Here is a 13,470-nt window from a genome sequence, read left to right as displayed (position 1 = left end):
ATTCAATTTGAATGACGCATGCGGTTGGGTGGCAGAATAGATCAGCATTAATTCCCCAAGTTGTTCCAGGTTCTTCCAGGTTCTGTGTAGCATTTAGCATCCGTGCTTTTTTCCAAATGATTGGTGCGATAATGGGAGAAATTCCTCTGTGCCGTATCTCATAGCAGGGAGAATGCTGCCCTGTCTGCCTGGATGTAAGGAAATGGCCCCTATGGCACCCAGACAGCCTCATACCAGAGCGATGCGCTGGGCCGATGAGCAGCGATCCGAACGCCGCACAGACAGCCGTGAACAGGGCAGGCTTTCATCAACAGCGCCAGCTCATTTTCTCTCCCGGATGGTGTCATGGGCTCAACAAGTTTCCAGCGGCCCAGCAGCAACAGGTTACTGGAAGGGGGGGGGTGAGAATCCTCTTTCCATTCCCCCTTTTTGTGGCATCTAGATATGATTCACAGCCGAGTTTCCACCGGATGTGTGTTTGTGCCGGACTATTTGCATGAAAGGAGGAAGCCGGCGGGATCCGTTGTGGTGGGCGGCAGCGCCGTTATCCCAACACGGATTTGTCCCGTGGATTTTGGACAGCGGGAAAGCCAACAGGGAAAGCTCCGACATCAAATCCCCCTCCGCCCTTTAGAACCGTCTCAACTCACTTCCCCTATGCCTGGCGGCAACAGATCTGCTACGCTGCCCCGGGGGGGAAGGGGGGGGGGGGGGGGGCAACTGGGACTCACATCATGACATCATCTAAGATTGAGATTTATCAAGCAAATAAAACAAACACGCTCTGATGAAGTTTGGCTCCGAGCTATCAGAGAGAGGGATCGCAGTGATTAACGGACACGTTTATCGGATCCATCTATTGCCACTAATAAAGTTACCGAGAAAATTCCTGTTTTTTGGAAGGAGATATTTCCATGATACGGCCGCAGAACCAGCCAGCGTTTGTCCATATTGTTGTAAAGCGGCCGTCAGATGTGTAATCTACGCAGCCCACGTCGCCCCCTCAGCCCTGAGGGCGTCTGCTGGGTTCTCAGGCAGTCACGGAGGCTCTGCCCTGGGAGGCACCGGTGCCTAGGGGTCAAGGGTCAAGAGCCCAGAGCCAGGCCGTAGCCTCAGCACCTGACAGTTATGCCTAAAGATCATACTCGGTGAGCTGATTTGTGAGGTTTACACAGGATTTGGGTGTGACTGTCAAACAAAGCTGTTTATGGTCTGACTGTTTACCTGTGCGATGCCTCTGGAGCAGCGTTCACAGCCCTTTCGAACACGAAGACACCACTTTTAACAGCAGCGAAGGGAAGGCGGGATGAGGCCAAGCGAGAAATGATGACGAGATGCAAGAGGTGCGTCTTCTTGCGTTTGACACCATTTATCAAGGTGCAAGTACAGATTAGCTTTGATCTTACGGAGTCGCTGCAGCGAGGGGCTAATTATCCGAGAGAGGCAGAACCAACAGAGTCGCCCACTGCAAATCTTGTCAAGGCTTTTAGAAGCGCTCTCATAGCGCCTGCTGACCCCAAGGTAGAGTAAACATTCCATTTGGCCTTCATGACTTGCCAGTAATTACCCAGACTGCCCAAGGGCCTTGCTCAGTGCCTGGCTGGAAAATTTGGCCGGCTGATTTTTACTAGCTAAAGAGACATACAAAGACACATGCACACGTTTCCTTGCAGTCTTACTCCGTATTAGCAAATCAAAGTGCATCCACCAGGGGCTTGTAAAGTCACCTTCGTAAATGTCAGGCTCAAAGAAGAGGAATTCTTTCTAATGGAAAACAGCTTGTGTGTGTTTTAGCGGATGTGTGCGCAGCTTTTTCCAGGCTTGACAAAGTTTATGCAAAACGAATGTACATACTGTGAGATATGGCTGAACAGGAGGTTCTGCATACACCCAGAAAGGTCTATGAACTCAGTTTGGCATTGCCGTGACTACTGGCCGCCGCCGACGCCGGACTGACACGCCGACGGCTGTTTCTGCACATGTGTATGTGCACAAAAGTATGCGAGCACAACGGCACACAGGTCTGATTGTGCTTTCTCTGGCTCCACGACCTCATTATCCCTATAACTGCATGTCTGGGACCTTTAGCTCTGCAGCCCAAACCAGGCTCCACAATGCAGACAAGCATCCCAGCCACGTTAATTCACCTTCGGGAACTTTATTTGGTCAAGATGGTGATGTGATTATCAGGCGTCTTATAGGGGACAAAATCCTGTTTGGTATGTCAAGGAGCCTTTGTTGACCAGTTTCATGAAAACATGCTGTGCTAGGTCAACAATGAGGCATAAAGGTCATTTATAATACCAACCCATACACACTCCATGGCCTTGTTGCTCATTTTCCACTTGTTACAATGCTGACTAACATTATATTCTCTTTATTTAAGTTGTGTCGGAGCTCCCCGATCGTCAGCCTGGATGGTAAATGAGCGCTGTTAGCGTGATGGACGTGGATTTCCTGAGAGTTGGAGCTCATCTCGCGCTGAAACGTCATTCGTGAATGCTCGACGGCAACATGGGATGGTGATAATACTATATATACTAAATTAATTTTAACCTACAAAATCTGTCACTACAAGCAGCAAAAGTTTTAAAGGGACTGGGGGAGGCTGCCGGCCTGAATGCTGCTACTGTTCATGCTGGACCCCCTCTGAATACATGTTTACTCAACCAGTCACGTGTCCAAGTCAAATAGGGGGGGATGGGGGGGGAAGTCATATTACCATATTCCAGCCAGATTAACCTTTCGATTCAGGTTAACAGTGCAGGAAATTCCAGGTTCTCATGCTAAAAGCGAGTCTTTTTAGCATTAGCTGCAAAAAATGTGAAATAAAGTAACCCATTATAGGACCCTCCTCAGTATTTGGCTGAAATTGTGAATGTTAAGAACATTAAAGATCTTCAAAAGATGCCACTGGCGTCAGAAGATCCTATAGGACACAGCCAAGTGTAGCCATCCTTCGGATATTTGTGGGTCTCCTGCAGAAACACAAGTTGGATTTTCCTTACGAGTGTACCAGGAGTCCGTGTAAATAAAGGCAAAGAGCTGGTGGGAGTCTGTCGAGGCTTCGCTCTCCCAGCTCCGACCTTATAAGGAGGCTTTCAGACCAACAGTCACTGGGATCCTTGATCCACCCAGACAAACGGAGGAGAAGAGGAGGGCAATCACAATTCACCATCTTCCAGGTTATCAGAGGGATATAAATTAAGAACTTTGCAGTGCGTTAACTGAACGAGCAGCTGCAAACCTCGAGAACGACGTGCGCCGATGAATAATGTTGGAGATAAGAAATGTTAATCTCAAACTGAATGAAATGCTTCTACATCGGACTAAAGCCGCAGGATCAGGTTAGCGTAGCCACAGTTAGCATGGACGGCGTTGAAGCGACTGTCAGCGAGGCTTCAATATTAACGGAGACGGACGTGTTCCTTCCAAAAGAGCCGCTGACAGCAGAGGTGGCTTCCGGGTCAGGATGGGCACAGCTCGCCCACAGGGCTCAGGCCTCTGCGGTAACCAGTGGGGAACCAGCTGGTCTAGTCCCCGCCCATCCTCCTGCCTCCCCCACTCCAGCCCTCCCAGTGAGAGCTGACTGGAGTCGGAGGAACGAGCCCTCCTCCCCACCACGACCGCAATCGCAGACAGTTTACTGTTATCTAAAGCTTAGACCATCAGTGGGAGCTTTGATGGTCGTGGATGATTGCAGGGTTCCTCCGCAACCACATTTGAGGGCTGTCTGCTCGTGAGAAAATCCTCCTGTTTGCCCCCCCCATCCCAAAAAAAAAAGTGGGAAGTTTGAGCACACAGGTGTAAAACCAGTGCTTTCCCAGTTCTGAGTGACCCGAGGCTGTCCAGCGGAGGGATACAGCCCTTATCGTCGAGGGTGTGTTTTGACCGCTTGGAGGGTGGGATGGGGTGTCGGGTACGGGGGGGGTGGGGGGGTGGAACGTCTGATGCAGAAAGGGTTTTAATAAGACGTGGTGTGAAGTGAGTGATAGCGCAGAGCTGCAGCTGCAGGGCTGGGATGCAGGGGCAGGTGTGAGAACAAGACCACCAACAGTCTGTTTAACCACCCCCACCCCCCCCAGCAATGTGTCGTAAACAGTACAGGTGCACCAACACATAACATTCACTTCTGTCCCTCACTCTCAGGGTTTTTAATCAATCTTTGGAACGATGCAAAGCTTTTGCCCTTCTCAATAAAGTCTTCGTGTTTGTCGCATTCCCAGAATTTTCGGCCTTTGCAGGAAACTCACAGGAAATATCCCCCCTCCCAGCGTCACCGAATCGGCACCGTTTTGTTGACTCTTTTGGTTTACAAAAGTGAACTGTGATGTTTCAAGTGAGCAGAATGTTGCAGAACACTGACCCGTGATTAAGCAGCTAGCATCGCTTGGCAGCTAACTGGGACAACAACGAGCAGAAAAGTTAACAAACTGCCGAATCAGGATTGTTACTCATCCTATGAGCAGAAGTCTTGTGACGCTAAAATCACGGTGACTAAAACTGGTGCTTGTGGAACACCTAAAAACAGCCCATTTGAGACATTTAGCTACATTACAGCCAAGATTTTCGACCCTCAGCGCTGAATTATTCATCTCCAGATGGAAACGTAGCACATGATACGGGTTAATGATTTGCACTTTCATCATTTCACACATCATGGGGCTAAAGAAATTAAGCTCAAGTGGGAATGTCTTCTATTTTATTTATTTATAATGGCAGGATCTCCTCCATTCATCCAAAGAAACCAACAATAGCCGATTGTGCCCTCTAAGATCCCAGCCCTGCCTTAAAGTCATGAATTACAAACTTGGGCCCCGTCAGTAAACAGAAGGAAGCAGGCGTGCGGGCCAAAGGCTGCTCATTCATCTTATCATCCCGAGGACACTGACAGCTGGCCATCCTGACGGGACAATGAGGACGAGAGGAGCTCCAGCAGAGAGAGACGCTGGCCGAGGGCCTTCTCTGATCCAGAGCTGCACCCTCGATCCCCCACTGAAGCGGTTAAGGTCTTAATCCTCTATTCTCTGTGGCAAAAGGATTAGTCAAAGTTAATGCGCACACCTTCAGGTTCGGCACAACAGGACGAGCAGCAGACAATCTGCCCTCTTCACGGCTCCTATTGGCTGCAGACGGCGCACGAGGCCATTCTGACCAGAGGGTGACCACTCATAATTCAAACCCTTTTCTTCTGACAGAGCAGATTGTTTCTCTCGTCCCTCAGCGCTCACGCCTGCATTTTGTCACCACTTAACCCCTGAGCTGGGTCACGACTGAGGCGGAATTTTCATTATTTAGTGGGAAAATATCGTACAGTTTTACGCAAACGCGCACGCAAATAGAATCTGCCCCCATAAGAGGGTTTGTTTGCTGCTGCTCAGCGGCATATAAATATTCAACGGCCTGTTAGACACGGCTGCAGCTAATCCTCAACAGAAGTCGCTGCCAAGTTGGAACAGAGGGCAGCTGGGTCGTAAATCACGAGAGGCGAAATACAAAAATATACCGAAGAGCTCTCCGCTTATGCCTTTTGTTCTGGGGCAACGATGGCCGCGGTCAGGCCAGACAAAACCCACCAACAGCTTCATTCTGGATGCGGACGGCAGCGTTCTGAGAGCTGTCAGATGAAAGGAGAGCACCACTCACGGCCAAACAAAGCCTTCAAAACTGGCCCGCGCTGTTTTTAAAAACATCCAGATGACGCTTTATCCATTTCTCTGCTCCGATCAAAAAACAGAGACCTGGAGATGGACCCTTACAGAGGACTCGTGTTTTGTTGCTAACTTCAGCGGGCGAATCCGCACAAAAGCGACAGGAGCATTGCGTTCTGTAAACGTCACCACGGACTAACAAACAACAACCTATAAATAGCCTCGTAACATAAAAACGCGTCGCATGTTCTTCATATATTGGAGTTCTGGCGCTGGTTCCTGGCTGGAGCGGGTGGATTCAGAACAGCCAGTAAGTGAAAACACCTGTGTCACGCTGTGACTGGGATGGAAACATGTCTGCAGTATAAACACGTGGGGAAATCTCCCCATCTACACCTGTGTCAATCTGAGACTGACGTCTTCATGCCACATGGAGACAGACAGTCCTCAACGTGCTACTCCTGTTTCGTGCTCGTTAGGAGCGTTAAATATTGACGTATGCTATGCTAGGCAGCAGGAAACCATCTGCTCCGTGTTTACAAAAAGCCAACTTTTGTTTGCGGGACAACGATAGACCACATTTTCAACACAGAAATATTGTGGCGACACTCAATATTGCTGCATATTTCCCTGACATCCCGGGTTGTAAACTGGCGCCCGCGCTCACACCGCCGCCGTCAATCAATGTCAGATGGTCGGCGAGTGAGCACGGTCGTTTTCTCTCGCCCACAATAACACGTTTACCCAGTCGGGAAGGAAACGCTATCAGACAAACAGGGTTGTGACCAGAGAGACAGCGGAAGTCCCAGTGAGAGTGTATGAAAAGTGTGATGTGTTGGATTCAATGGAGCCCGTTAGGATGAGGGGAAGAGGCAACTTTTAAAGTTTTACAGCTACAGATGATTGGTTAGAAATGCCTGTGCAGATGGGAAAGGGGGTACTAAAGACCCTTTGGTCAACCTCTCCCTTTGTACAATGTAGATCATTCCTTAAGTGGAATCTTGAAAGGCTAACAGCGTTGGGAACCTCTATGAGATCACCCTGATCCATTAGTGCAGGGCGATGAAGAAGACCTCAAATCAGCCGACTATGGGTAATAAATCAGCAGCAGGATCCAGGTCACCCCAGATCTTTTGTGCCTTTCTGAAGGCTGGAGACATAGCAGGAGTTTAATCCACTATACAGAGCGGCCTCTGTCCTGGAGCTGTGTTTATTTCTGAGGATTAAGGTACGGCTAAGTTAGGAACAACTTTGATCATGACTACTGGCTCCTGGAAGCTACAAAGGCTTGAATAAGAGCCAAGGCAACAATTACCAACCAACAGAGGGTCATTAGACAGAAGACTGCTGCCCGAGGTCCAGACTACCCCTCCGACCCACACCCCGCCCGGCAACCGCAGCCGACCAGGACCTTTGATAATATCAAACCCACCTCCGCATCCAAGCAGGGCTGCCTGACGCAGTGGTGCCAGACTCCACCGAGGATCTGACGTTCCCCACAACTGAAGCAGGGAGGAGTGGTCCGGCAGGAAGTGCCAAGGGTGGGCCAAAGTGGAGAGTTTCAAGGCTCTCTGTGGCCACGTCCAGGGAGAGCAGCCTAAATCTGGCCCAAATGTGATGCGATCTCTGTCGAGTTTTGTTCCCCCACCTAAAATTAGCAAGAGTTAAGTAGTGTTATTACAGGTTTCACTGGAAATGTGAAATTTTACAGTTCCCTATGTGCAACACTTGTGGAATTCTACGATTATTAGCTTACAAAATGTGCATTTTTAGATTTATTGTTCAATATAGGCATTGAAAAGTGATAAAAATAGAAACGTCACAAGTCATCGGATCAGCACTAGCATTCGAGCTAATTGAGCTGTACCTCTGGGTCGTGTGACCTCTCTCCACTGGTACCTTGTCCTTTTATCCCTGTAACCAAAGTGTCCTCCCCTACAAGAGCACTCCGATTACAGCCAGCTTTGATTTAAGCCTCCAGTTTGTTGCCAGTAGTAATCTGCGTGAGCAAATTTAAATTAGGAGCGTGAAATCATCAGGTTGACCTCTGACCCCAGCTGTCTATTTCCTGTCCGGGCTCTCCATCTGGTCCTGGTAAACTGGAGTTATTCAGCAAACATCTCCGAGGTCAGAGTGGGATCAGTGTACACGTAAACAGGCAAGTGGAACGGACCACAAGGTGGCCTCCTATTGCCTGAATGTTTTATTCTGTATATTTGGTTGGTGAAAGGCAGAAGAACCCTCTGCTATCTGCACTGCTGCAAAAACCACTGTTGATTAGTCTGAACCCCCCCCATTGAAAGCTAAGGTTTATGTTCTTTTTATCTGGTCAGATATTCATTTATGGGTGGCAGAGCTGAACATTGGGAACAAAGGCTGAGCAGTTCCTCCTGCAAGGCTTCGCTGCAAAATGCGTCCAACAGCCTCAGAACGTAGCATCTTATCAGCGTGGGAACCCTCGGAGCCAGCGCGGGACTGGCTACTGTTGAAGACAGGGAGAGTGAAACCTATTCAGGAAACCTTCCAGAGGAAGAACGGGACACTGGGCGGTGGAGAAGACCATTTTAAAACAGGCAGTAATAAAGATCCAGCTGTTGGGCAGAGGCAGGATGGAACGTCTGACATCCAACTTATGCAGAATGTCGACTTTAGGGAACTTTTTCTGCACTTTTCTGTCATTCCCAATAAAATTCTGCTTTCCTTTATACCGTGAGAGCAGTTTGACAGGAATCAGATGAGGCTTTAGCTGCTGCTGTACCATGTTTGACACGGGCTTGCGAACGTCCACGAGCCAAATTTGATTCCGTTTTCAGCATCTTTGGCGCCGCGTTCAACACGAGCCGAAGAAAAATACCTTCCAGCCAGTCTGGGCCGATATTGAAAGCAGGGGGGAGAATTTGTCAAGGCTTTACGGAATATTATCAAAAACAGGGGATCCTGGAGCTGTAGGATGTCTCCAAGCCACAGATTAGCTTTAAACTCTGTAACCTACGCTGCCGCTAAACCGAGATCACAGCGGGATTTCTTCGATTTTCTGCGATTCATTAGTTTTGGCCATAGATGGGGGGCAAAGATTACACCCAGAACGCTGCGTTGAAGTCGTAGCACGGGGCCCAAAGCAAAGTCCGAAACAATCGGAGGAATTTGGAGGGGGAAGCTACGGCTACTTTAAAGTATTTCTGGCTGAGCGTTTGGCGTTATCGGCCTTATCGTTTGATTTCAGACGGCGTCGAGCAATCCTTCAGTGTTTCTGATGGGTTTGATTTCTCCATACTCCATTTATCTCTCCTTTTGGCAGGGGCGCAAAGGTAAAGCTGAGCATATCATCCCATCAGCAGAGGTTCCACGCCTCTGCCCTCCTGGCATGTACAACTTTACAGTAAGGCCTCGCTCTTATCGGAGGCAACGCCACATTCCTCCGCAGGGCTCACGGAATCACATGTTCAAACTCTCCTCCAGCCAGATTTACTGTTGGGCCCAGTCGGAATAATTTGTAGCTCCACTTTCATTCTCCTCCACTTTATCAGGCCCGATACAAGGCTGACGTGTGAGCTTACTTATATTTCTGCCCCCTGAATCAATCACAACGGCAATTTTCCTCTTTTTGCCTCTTAAAGACGGCATCATTCCTTTTATCACCATCGTTAGTGGAGGAGATTCCTTAACACAGTCAGACGTGAGCAGATAATGAGCCCAAGTGCACAGTCTATGAAGCCCCCCCCATATTTCTGCATCCCCACTGCCGGCGACACAAAACCAGGTGACGCGAGCCGTTTTAAAGATGAAAGTTCAGTGGAAAGGACGCAGATGACCTCTTCGTCCTGGGCGCCATGTGCTTCTCAGAAAAGACCTAATCTTCATGTTGAACTCTCCGGCCTACAAAGATAAGACCCGGTGTACAGATGCACCCGTCTACTTGGGGTGGGTGATAAAAAGATAAAATCCAACAGTATGTAAAAAAACCAGATTTCTTCTGGGAACACCAACCGTCCCAGACGGGCTTCATCCAGAGGAGATTTACGCTCACATTATGGTCAGAGACGATGAGACGTTCCTCTCCTAAAGCCGATCTTCAGTTTTTAATTACATACACTCAAATCTGCGCCTATTTTTATTCTATAGGATGGAATTTTTGGGTGACTAATTGCCCACCAAGGAACTTCGTTGAACATTTGCCCAAAAATTCACTCGTTTGTGGATCTGAGGAGACGTTTCCGGCGTGGGGTGTGTCGGCGTGGAGGTTTTCTGATTGGTGGACCTCGGCGCCATTGTGAGCGTGTTTTTCACGTGAGCAGATTGGACGTGAAATAAAGCAGCTGGTTCACATCTGCCCAGGCCACGTGTTAAAGAATCAGCGTCTTTGGAGCTCAGCCCTCCGTACCTGACGCACAGCTCATCGGGCAAATGGATGTGATGAAGAAAAGCGGGAATTTACACAGCACCTGAGCTCGTTGGGGACTCGGCTTCACCTGAGTCAGCGCCTTCAGATCAACCAATCACGTTTCAAAGCCCCGCCCACTTCACCCACCTTCACCAGTCACTGCTGGTGTTGATTACACTTGCACAGACACCTGCTCTGCTGCGATTACCTCACCTGTGTCCTCCTCTCTGATGTGCTACACCTGCGTTTTACTGAGCCACACCTGCTGGAGGGTTTTTGGTGGGACGTTTTCACGTTTCCATCGTTTACGCGCTCTTCCAAATGCCCCGTCTCCTCAGAGGTCCAAAGTTTGGACCGTGACGTGGAAAATATCTGGCAGTTTTAATAAAAAAAGAAGGAAGTGCAGCTGACTCGCCCCTGGGAACGAGGATGAACCTGATAAGGTTCCATTTGTGAGAAAAAGGAAAAAAAAAAACCCTCATCCTCACATTAAAGACGGGAGCATCAAACACTCCAAAGCCGTGGGAGGAAGGCAATCTCTTTCCGAATTACTGGCTTCCTTTCAGCTTCTATCATTTACTGAGGAATGTCCCGTATGTAAATAGCTGTTTGTGTGGATTTGATCATTTTGGACCACACCCTGCTATCGCTTTAGACCGACCGTGTTGTCTGGATCTCCCAAATCCCCGCGAGCTTATCGCCAAACCAAAAACACAGCCGTTTTCATCGCTCTGTCAAAATCCTCTGACGGACGTGACCGGCAGCTTTATCTCTGGGCTGCCAGGAGCTTTTTGATCTCTTGATCTTTTTTCGAATTTGAACTCGCATCAAAGGTGCTAAGCCATTCCAAGAAGGCGGAAAATATGGCATCCTGTCTCCACGTGAGCCAATCAAAGACAGGAGGAAGCAGGAGACTGATCGATGGGCTGACATGGATGTAGCTCGCGGCGCTGCCAGATCTGGATTACAGTGAATCTTTTATGCTCGCGGTGCTCCGGCTCTGTCAGAAGAACCAACCGTTCTCATCTGTTCCAGCTTTTCTGCCACTCAGCAGTTTTTTTTCCTTACAATTCTGATTTTCTTAACCTGGCTGATGCTCTAGTTTCTCAAAGTCTTGGTGTGACCAGTCGTGGGCTGAACTCTCCACTGGGACAGTCAACACGACCACAGGAGCTACGGCCCGTCGGTGAGCAGGTCAACCAGGTGTCAATCGGTCCGACGAGGCAGGGATGTCATCTGAACCGGGTCAGACTCAGCCATAAATAAGCCTGACCTGCTCCCATGTCCTCGACCCAATCAAAGTGTCTGCTTATGATGTTTTTGATGTGTTTTTTTTTCACCTCCAGCTGTGAAATGATTTATGACCTGGCACCGAGCGTATTTTGACATGTCTGTCGAGCAGCCTACTTTAAATTGTTCCACGGAATCACTTAAGCTGAAATACAAGCACTTAATCACAGGCTTCCTCATCCACCCTCCTCTTCCTCCATAACCTCCACCTCATTACAAGAAAAAGATTTAACAGTCTTGCAGCGTGACAGCTTTCGTCTGCGGGCAGACGAACACAGAAAGTTTAGATCTGAGGGGATAATGTTCCCTAAAGACCTAAAGTTGTGGTGCAAATTGACAAATTTCTGACAGTCAGGAGGGCAGACAACAAGTTCACGGTTGTTTTTCAGATTGGTAGAGGAAAGAGCTAGTTCGTGATCGGGGGAATGGATTTCATTATAATGTCAGATTTCACAACACGTTTCACACAGACGAACTGAGGGAAAATCCCAGGAACGAACAGTGAAGCTTCATATTTGGATGATTAAGTGATTATTAGTCATCAGAATGAAGCGCAGACCACAGGATGACCTCAGGGGGGCTACAAATCAGCTCATCCCACCTCACAGACCGTCCCCTTCGGCTGCTGGTCGGGCGACAACACACCAGATTATTTGAGTCAAACACACATTTGGGGAGATGTGGCTTGGTCAGACCGGCCATAATTAGGCAGACGTGTAAATAACGCGCCCCAGACGGCCGCAGAATGCTTCCCTGCGATGCGACCGTGTCGGCGGCGGCCAGAAGGATCCCGCAGAACAGATGTGTTTTTAGGGCGTCATCACCGGGACGGTCGGCCTCTCTGCGGGGCCTCCTCGTGCACATCAAAGGTTCCCCGCGTCAGCTCGTATCTGGTCAGCCCCGAGTACAAAGACGGCCGGGCCCGAGCAAAACAAAGATGATATAAGTGGCTTCCTCCCCAATGGCGGCACCAGAGCAGTCGGCGATGATAAGACCCAGCCGGGAGCCCCCCCCCCACCAAACCCAGACAATTTAGAGACGTCTATAATACGAAAGGAAATACACACTGTGATCTCTTGAACCCTGTCAAAAGAACACGTCTGGTTTTTCTCTGTTTTGGGAAATAGGAGGAGAGATTTTAACTCGCAGGACCTGTGATGGATGTGGAAGCGTTCAAATACCCCTTAATCAGGAGCTGGAGACACGCGCTGAAGTTGCCTCCTGCTGACAGGGTGGACGCAACAAAAAGTACATTAGCAATCAGGACAAGTGGTTCTATGAGGCTTGAAAAGGCCGCTCTGATGGGCTGTAACTCACACCCTGTATTTAAAATGAATAAACATTCAAATATCTTGCGGGTGCAGTAAGATCTTCCAATATTTAAGGTTCTACATGGCCCCTGGTGGCGGGCAGCAGTAAAGGTATAATAAATACACACCTTTCCCCTGAAATACACACTTCTTTACATGTTTGTTGGTTAACTTGTTTTATTACTGGCTGTGTTGTTGGTAGATAGATTTCCGAGACCTTGACTTCCCCCCACTTCCCCACTCACATCTCTGTCCTTGCTTATTAAACCGACTTTAAATACTGACCCCCCCCCCACACACACACACACTCACACACACACACCACAGGGGGTATCCAGAGCCTCGGACACGTCTGGCAATAGTGTGACTCAAGACTTCACAGCCAGGCTGTTATTCCTCCATCTGGGCCCCAGAATTAAGCCTAAATGGGGCAGATGGGTTCCCTGCCCGAGAGCTTCAGGGACTCGGAGACGGGGGACAATTAACCAAAGCCCCCTCGATTGAGACTCAACACTGTAGCCAATAATGAAGGCTCATCACACAATGAAGTCAAAGAAGATCAGAGCTTTGAGGAGACGTGAGGCACACAGAACAGAACTGGGCTTCCACCAGCACGTTTAGACAAATTTATAATTTTTATTTCCTCCTTCCCACCTCTTAAATAAAGTAAGAAAACACAGCATGAGGTGTGTTTGCAACAATTTACCAGTGAAACACCTCCTGGCGCGAGGCTCGGCCTCACATTCTCAGCGAGATCAACAGTTTATTACCTGTAACAGCATCTGTTCAAACCTTCTCATCACGACAGACGGAGATTCACAGAACCACGTCTTCAATT

Source organism: Takifugu flavidus, chromosome 13 (genome assembly GCF_003711565.1).
Source record: "Takifugu flavidus isolate HTHZ2018 chromosome 13, ASM371156v2, whole genome shotgun sequence".
Taxonomy (NCBI): domain Eukaryota; kingdom Metazoa; phylum Chordata; class Actinopteri; order Tetraodontiformes; family Tetraodontidae; genus Takifugu; species Takifugu flavidus.
The sequence above is the reverse complement of the archived record's forward strand: the minus strand, read 5'-3'. Positions refer to the sequence as shown.